We start from the raw sequence: 6000 nt of genomic DNA, 5'->3' as shown, positions 1-6000 counted from the left end.
TTCCTCTGAATGTCTAGTCCTTGCTGGGCCTGATCGCTTTACAGCGGGTCCGGTGAAGATTAGCGCAGGTTTGCAGAACAGGTTAGGGGTGGAGAATAGCACTAAACATTACGGCAGCAGACAAGGAATCCTCCTGGCCCTGCAACTGCATGTTGCAGGAAGCATTTCTGGGGCGTCACTGCTCTGCTTGTGGGTGGACTGTGAAGCTTCTCGTGCTGAATTTAAAGCCATTGCTGCCAATTGTTTCCACTGCTGCCGCCTGCCTGGCTCGCTGAGGAAATGTCTGTTGAGCAGGAAAGGTTGATTTGAAATTCCACTCCCAAAGCCTGCCTGTCTGCTCTGTGTCACTGTTTGTCTGGATTTCCTCCGTGCTGGGGAGGGGAGGAGCACACGTTTGCTTTCTAGGATTACTTTACTTCCTTCCTTTCACTTTAAGGGATGAAGAGGCGGGCGCTGCTGGGGGGGGGACGGGGGGACGGAAGGGGACTCCAAGTCCCAGCATGCAGTGCGGCCGCGGCCCCCTCACAAGAGGTGAAGCAGGTAGCGCAGTGCATGCTGGAACTTGGAGTCCCGCACGGGGAGTACGGCGGCAAGCCCCCTCCCTCCCGCGACCCTATGACAGATACAAACAGAGCGGAGCGCGAGCCGCCTGGACAAGTGGGAGGGGGGCGGGGGCGCGCGCGCGCGCGGAGAGGGAGGCGCGCGCCAGCCTCGCGCTGCGGAGTCACCGCCCCGCCCCCGGCCGCACCGGGCCTAGGGAGCGTCCCGCGAGAGAGGTCTCGAGCCGCGAGGAGCCAGGCGCGCGGCCGGGCCGCGCCAGGTGGGTGTGTCTCCCACGCGCCAGCCCCTCCCCTCCGGCCCCCGGCCGGGCAGGGCCGGGCAGCCATTTTGGGCAGAGCTTTGTTATGGTTGTGGGGCCGCGGGAGCAGCGCCGGGCCTGGCCGGTGAGTGGGGGCCCCGCGCGGGACGCGCCGCGGGCGGCAGCCGGACCCGACAGCGAGCCGGGAACGGCCGGGCCCGTGAGCGGAGCCGCTCCGGGGAGGCTCGTAGCGAGCCCGGCCTGTGCTGCGGGCTCGGGGCCCCGCTGGCGGCCGAGCAGCCGCTGAGGGGGCTGGAAGCGCGAGTGGGGGATACGGCCGGGCCGGGGAGCGGGGGGGCCGCTGTGTGAGGAGCGGGGGGGGGAGGGGCAGGAGCGGGGGGGCCGCTGTGTGAGGAGCGGGGGGGGGAGGGGCAGGAGCGGGGGGGCCGCTGTGTGAGGAGCGGGGGGGAGGGGCAGGAGCGGGGGGGCCGCTGTGTGAGGAGCGGGGGGGGGCCGCTGTGTTAGGTCGCGGGGGGGGAGGGGCAGGAGCGGGGGGGCCGCTGTGTGAGGAGCGGGGGGAGGGGCAGGAGCGGGGGGGCCGCTGTGTGAGGAGCGGGGGGGGGCCGCTGTGTTAGGTCGCGGGGGGGGAGGGGCAGGAGCGGGGGGGCCGCTGTGTGAGGAGCCGGGGGGGGAGGGGCAGGAGCGGGGGGGCCGCTGTGTGAGGAGCCGGGGGGGGAGGGGCAGGAGCGGGGGGGCCGCTGTGTGAGGAGCCGGGGGGGGAGGGGCAGGAGCGGGGGGGCCGCTGTGTGAGGAGCCGGGGGGGGAGGGGCAGGAGCGGGGGGGCCGCTGTGTGAGGAGCCGGGGGGGAGGGGCAGGAGCGGGGGGGCCGCTGTGTGAGGAGCCGGGGGGGGAGGGGCAGGAGCGGGGGGGCCGCTGTGTGAGGAGCCGGGGGGGGAGGGGCAGGAGCGGGGGGGCCGCTGTGTGAGGAGCGGGGGGGCCGCTGTGTGAGGAGCGGGGGGGAGGGGCAGGAGTGGGGGGCCGCTGTGTGAGGAGCCGGGGGGGGAGGGGCAGGAGCGGGGGGGCCGCTGTGTGAGGAGCGGGGGGGAGGGGCAGGAGCGGGGGGCCGCTGTGTGAGGAGCCGGGGGGGGAGGGGCAGGAGCGGGGGGCCGCTGTGTGAGGAGGGGGGGCAGAGCTGAGGGACGGAGTGCGAGGAGCAGGCCGGGGGGGGGGGACCCAGGGATTTGGCTGAGGGAGCAGCCAGGGTGATTGAGGTTTGAGGGGGGAAGCGGGGGGGGGGGGAAGGGACAGGAGCGGGGGGGCCTGTGAGGGGAGGGTTACCGGATAGCTCATTTCTCTTTCACTTCATAAAGTATAAACATTTCGAAAGGGGCTGATGTGGAACAAGCAGATTGTCTTCCGAGATACTTGAAAAGATACTGCTTAGGCAGGATAAAAGCTAATCATTGGGTAACGAGCAGCTCTTGCTTGTGGGAGAGCCAGTATCTGTAGCAGCCTCCTTGCTTGAGAAAAGCAGATATGCAGTAACTCACAACAAAGATTTTGTTTACGTTGAAAGTTTTCAGCAGCCTCCTGGACTTGATGGTTTACAGTCTGGAGGCAAAGTTTGCATTTTATGTTTTTCTCTCCATCACTGTTTTGGGATCCTTTTGTGCTATTGGAAGCCTGTTGAAAGTAATGTTAGGAACATTGTGGTGTCATGAAATAGACAAGTGGCCTTTTGAGCATGGCCTGGATGTTTGCAATGTGAATTTAAAAAATGTATAGGAGGGAAGTGTAACCTCTTGAGAAAACATAAAACAGTTTTGCCATTAAATTTTCCAGTTTAACAGTGCTGTTCTCATGTTTCTTATACTAGTCAAGTGAGAAACATTGATTTCTGTGCATATACCCTGTCCTCAGAGCTAAACCCCCTGAGGCTCAGATGTGAGACAAACTCAGAATAAGATATAATTGCAGGTAAAGTCATCTGTGTCAAAGCCAAGACTCAGCATTTTGGTTACTCAACATTAGAAAATATTAAGTGTCTGCTGGTTAGTGAATTTGGGTGTGAAATTAGTTATGTGCTGCAAAGGTGTGTTTTTTAAAGTTATGACTTAAAAATGAATCCTGTTGCATAATAAGCCATATGAATTGAATCTTGATTTTATATTTTTGGAGATTTCATATATTTCTGGTAGCTTTTCTATGGTCATTTTAATCAACTTTGTGCTTTTTTTTTTTTTAAAGAAAAATCTACCAACATTACATGCTTTGCTTTATAAACTACTATACCAGCAGGAAATGGGTGTGTATAGCAGTTCCTAAAGGACTACCAGGTGATATCCTATTACATTTAGTAATTGCATTGTAAATACATTTACTTTTTAAAAGTAAAACTGTAAGTGGAAAATAGATCCCCCTTTTTTTCATCAGTTACAAGATAGCAATTTTAGTTTCCTTTGGTTAGTCATTCTTCCAAATGTAGAAAATATTTAACTTGGAACCATAAACCATCTAAATTTTTGTAATCCAGTTTACATTTGGACAAGCCCCTGAATGGGTTGATGTTCTTAAATCAGTTTTTAAAATGGCTTATACTTCTCTTAAATATGTAAGGAAGCTAAAACCAAGTTGATGATAACTGCTATGAGAATGTCCACACATGCAACAGTCTAAATCTGTTTTTAAATTACCATTATTTACATCAAGTTTGTGTGTAGGCAAGTTCTAATTATCGAATAGTGATAAGAGTAATCTGAAAAATTCCTCACTTTTTTTTTTAAATGAACATGGCAGTCTAGGTCCCTCTCACCAGTAATGTTCCAGTTAACAGAATTATGCTAGGAGTACTAAGTGTTCTAAAGACTAGCTGAAGTTGGGAATGAGAGCAAAAAGATGTGAGGAAACAATGCGAAAGATTTGTGATGAGACATGAAAGAGAATTGAAGAGAAAAGCTGTGTTAGAGTTGCACTTTCTCTTAAAAATGCTAGTTGATTATGAAGTCAGAATCTGTCTGCTTCAGGTGTTGAAAGAGAGAAAATATTACCAAATGAAAGAATAAAGCTTACATTCCTGTAAAAGGTTGTGTATGATGTTGTGTATTGATTAATTTGGTAATCATGTAACTACACAAAATCTTATCGGTTTACTGAATAATCATGTGTCTCCAGGGGTGGGGCCAGCAGCCAGTGTGCTCCTGGCTCCACTTTCCACCCTGCCCCTTGCCACCCTGCACTGCTGTCTCTGTATCAGAGGCAGCAACACATGGCAGCACCAGTCTCTGTCCATGGGGGGCCTGAGCTCCCCATGGACAGGGGCTACACTGGCATCTCACCTGTCTTCTCCTCCCACCTCTGTGGGAGGCAGCAAGGGAGAGCAGACAACTCTGCAGAGCTAGCTTTAAAAGCTGGCTCCTTGCTCCTGCCTGCCCCCCTCACCCTCCATGTTGCTGCCTCTGTATCAGATACAGAGGCAGCGAGTTGGGGGAGGAGTGCGTGTAGTTGTTAGGATTATTGAGACAAGGTTTACTGGTTAATCATTTAACCGACTATACACTAACATCCCTAATGCTGTTCTGGCCTGGTGACCTGGTATTCCAAAAACCCCGGGGCCTGAACTGAAAGAAAAACAAGTATAGTTCAATAATTACTTCAAGAGGAGTACAAAGGGAAGGAACAGCACTTGCTCCAGAGCATGTTCTCTTCTCTGCCTCCAGATATATAGTGGGAACAAATGGATGTTTTCAAATAAATCCTATTTTCTTGTGGATGTCTTTAGTGATACATGAGGAGGAGCAATACAAATATGATTTATAGTGGAACTAGCCTATAATGAAACAAAATGAAAGTATACAGTCTTTCCATTTCAAGTTGAGAGAGGCTTAAATTTGAGAGCAATTCTAGTGTAAGGTCAATTTGTTTTATAAATAAAATGTTTATATGTGATATTTTTGTGCTTCAGAATTCCTTCCTGTACTAGGAAATTGAGCTATTGTGGAGAATAATCATTAGCCAAGGTTCTAAAACAGTATTAAAATGTTTCAACATCATTCTGGACAAATATCAAGTTTACATTAAACGGCATTTAAATACTTTTTTCCTACTTTACGGAAATGTTTCAGCAGTTTAGAACCAGTATTAAAAGAATGCTGAAAGCCATTATTACCAGCTGATCAGTTTCCCAATTAAACCTTTTAGATTTCATCTAAATGTCTCTTATATGTGATGTTTTTGAGTAAGTATGGAGGCATCTGAAAAATGAATGCAAGAGGTGATAAAGGGCTATAGTTTTGTGTACAATGTTGACTTTTTTAAAAAGGGAAGATAATTTCAATGTGAGAATACAAAGGAGCTTGGTGAATTTGAAACTTGTTACTTTTAAGTATGTATGATGGGTAAAGTAAATCTAGTGACTCCCATTCATTACTTGAAAATGGCCTGTTCTAAGAGAGTTTTCACATTGAACCTCTTCAGTTGTGGTACAGTCAACTCTACTATTTCTCTCTACTGTTTCTCTCAGCCTTCTTGGGGACATCTGGATTTTTTTAACTAGAGCCCTGTATGGATACAGAAGTGGTGTCCACATCTGCAAAATTCATCTGTGGATAGCCATATGCATGTCTGCAGATATGAATACCCATTAATATAAAGTGGATATCCACAAATTTGCAGGATTCTGGATACAGAATTTGTATTCATAGCTCATTTGTGCTCATTATGATGTGGATATCTGCATCCAGTGATGCAATACCCAGAAGTATAAAGCAATATATATAGAGAGACCTGCCATCTCTTGCTATATTTCAAAGGCAGAAGCACTACAGGGAGCACAGACAGCGGGGGACTCAAGCAGTCCCTCGCTGGCCCCACTCTCCTGGCATTTGCTTTTGAAATGTACAAGAGCCCTCCCAGCTTCTTGTACATTTCAAAAGCAGGGGAGGCCAGAGTCCCAGTTTGCCCCAGACTCCCTGCAGCACTTCCGCTACATTTCAAAAGCAGGACTCACGGAGATGGTGGTGGGGGGAATTGGCTTTTAAGCTGGCTCCCCTCAGCACCGGATCCTGCTCCCATCCCTTGCTGCCTCTCTCTGATTGAGGCAGCAAGGAGCAGGGGAAGAGACTAGTCAACTATCCAGTGCTTTTTTTTGTTTAAAAAAAAAAAGTGCCAGTACTCCAGGGGAAAAGTTGTTGAGCTCTGACTGG

At 50.9% G+C, this 6000-nt stretch overlaps 1 protein-coding gene across 3 annotated transcripts in view; it reads left to right on the top strand.

The window, feature by feature from the left end:
- Positions 1 to 669: 669 nt before the first annotated feature.
- The window catches only part of GPBP1L1 (GC-rich promoter binding protein 1 like 1), a 46711-nt gene continuing 41380 nt past the window's right edge, over positions 670 to 6000 (top strand). For 2 of the 3 annotated variants that reach the window (XM_075935887.1, XM_075935884.1), the window contains exon 1: positions 808 to 944. The gene's annotated coding sequence lies outside the window, so the exon portion shown is untranslated. Of the gene's footprint in view, positions 945 to 6000 lie in introns of all 3 variants that reach the window. The other variant, XM_075935885.1, reaches the window with a different exon arrangement.

Source organism: Pelodiscus sinensis, chromosome 9, assembly GCF_049634645.1.
Source record: "Pelodiscus sinensis isolate JC-2024 chromosome 9, ASM4963464v1, whole genome shotgun sequence".
Taxonomy (NCBI): Eukaryota; Metazoa; Chordata; order Testudines; family Trionychidae; genus Pelodiscus; species Pelodiscus sinensis.
This window is presented reverse-complemented; position numbering and strand designations above follow the sequence as displayed.